We start from the raw sequence: 2,262 nt of genomic DNA, 5'->3' as shown, positions 1-2,262 counted from the left end.
GCCACGGGCGGGGCGGGGGGCCCCCCCCTCCCCCCCCCCGAGTGCACAAATTTTTGTGCACCGGGCCCCTAGTATTTTAATAATAGCACTGACCAGAGGGACAGGAGACTATGGCCCGAAATCTAGGACCAGAATTCCCTTGTCCTCCAACTGCTTTGATTAACTAAATGCATGATTCTTTCCCCCACTGTTGCCTTCCTGGAACACTGTTCTGTGACCTCCTGGTCTATCTGACTTCTGCTCATCCTTCCTCCGTCAGGTCACACATGTCCTTCTCTGGGAGTTGCTCACGAACCTGGATTAGGTGCACCCTGCAACTTAAACACGCACTATCATCCACCAGCCTGTCAATGAGCCCTTGAGTACATGTACCATGTTCTGCTAACTTTCATATCCCAGCATCAAGCAAATGTCTGCCTTACGCTTGTCTCTGGGATATGAGGTGAGCCAGTCTCAATCTACAGTCCTACCTGCCCATCCAATAAGCTTTTTGAGAGAGAATTGGACTCTTGGCCATTATTATCCCCAGTTTCTCCTTTATATTGTCCCAAATATCTGGAGGTACAATGGAGAGGACATAACGGTGGTGGCTGTGGTGGAAATCTTAACAGTGACTTTGTATTATCCCAGAAGGTGACGATGCACTCTGATCCCTTCTCTGTTGGCCCTCATTCTCGCTGCAGGTGTGAAGGCATTTGTGATCCTGGCACCACAGTGTCTGTTCCATCACCTGGACCAGCTCACCAAGGAGCTGCAGCAGCACGTGAAGTCAGCGACAGCCCCGTACAAGTAAGTACCCGAGGAAGGTGGGGACTCTGAGCTCCACAAACTTGAAGGGGAGATGATCTCCTCTCATATTTCCCTTCTTCTGGCTGTGGATGAGGACTCTAATGTCAAAGTTCTGCCTGACTACGACCAAGAAAGCCCCAAAAGTCAATCCAGCAACTACTATGGATGCCTGAAAGTTGGCCTCAGCATTTAGCTAACTCTGATTGAAAACCAGCCTCGCCTTTGTGCTCAGTTGGTTGAGCATCGTCCCATGCACCAGGAGGTTGCTGGTTCCATTCCTGGTCAGAGCACATGCCTGGGTTGCAGGCTTAATTCCCAGTAGGGGGCATGCAGGAGGCAGCTGATCAATGTCATCAATGTTTCTATCTCTCTCTCACTCTCCTTCTTTTCTCTCTAAAATCAATAAACACATATTTTTTTAAAAAAAGGAAAATCAGATGCTCCCATAAAAACAAGTCATAGCCCATATCTGGCCCTATATTCCTACTCTCTGCACCAAGGTCTTGCTATATTACTCAGGATTCTCTCGGCCACACAATTCATAAGTCCAAGATTGGTTGAAACCTTAGTCATGGGTGGTAACAGGTATACAAATGATGTTGTCAGGGATGTCTCACTCCTTTACTCTCCTTTCTATATTGACTTCATTTCTTTCCTTTTTTTTTTTCTTTCTGGCTAATGACTCCTTTTTTTTTTTTTAATGTTTATGTTGTTTTTTGTTAATCTTCACTTGAGGGTATTTTTTCCATTGATATTTTATTTATTTGTTTACTTGTTTGTTTATTTATTTTTGCAGGAAGCCAGAAAAGAGCTTTTTTTTTTTTTTTAAAAAAAAGTACAAAACACCTTTCCAGGGAGAACAGAGCCCCAGGGCCCCAAAGGCACTGCCAGTCGACTTTAGCAGAAGCATCCACCCTGGAAAACAGTGAAAAGGGAACCTTGATCAACCTGAGAAGTCAACCGGAGACCCTGCTTCCAGAAGCCACCCGAACCCCTGACCCAGACGTGGTACCCCCTGAGTCAGTGGGTTTCTAGACCAGCCTGGCTGAGAGCCAGTTCAAATACAGTCCCTGACAGTGTGCTTTTTTAACCAACCAAACCACCATGCATTTAAATTACCACAGTGATATTTTTAAATTAGATGTATAAGACTGACAATGTAAGAACTATGACAGGGCAGAGAGACACAAAGGATGTTACTAACCAAAGGCTGTCTAGTGCATTCTTTTTCCTTCAATACTACCAAGGAACGCGGAAGGCCGATGGACCTTGGCTGTTAGCAGGGCTAATGCTAAGCACCATTGTTCTGTTGTGATTGTGGTGGCTGGAAGCAATTTCCTGACCTAAGAGTCTCAAAGTAAATGTTTACTGAACCTTACTGATCTTTACTGATCTTTATTGACCTTAGAGACGGTCTGTCTGCTACCTATTTGCTGTGCTTTACTGAGGGCAAGATGTGTATCTAAAACTGAA

Source organism: Myotis brandtii, unplaced genomic scaffold, assembly GCF_000412655.1.
Source record: "Myotis brandtii unplaced genomic scaffold, ASM41265v1 scaffold698, whole genome shotgun sequence".
NCBI lineage: Eukaryota > Metazoa > Chordata > Mammalia > Chiroptera > Vespertilionidae > Myotis > Myotis brandtii.
Note: the sequence above shows the minus strand (reverse complement) of the source record.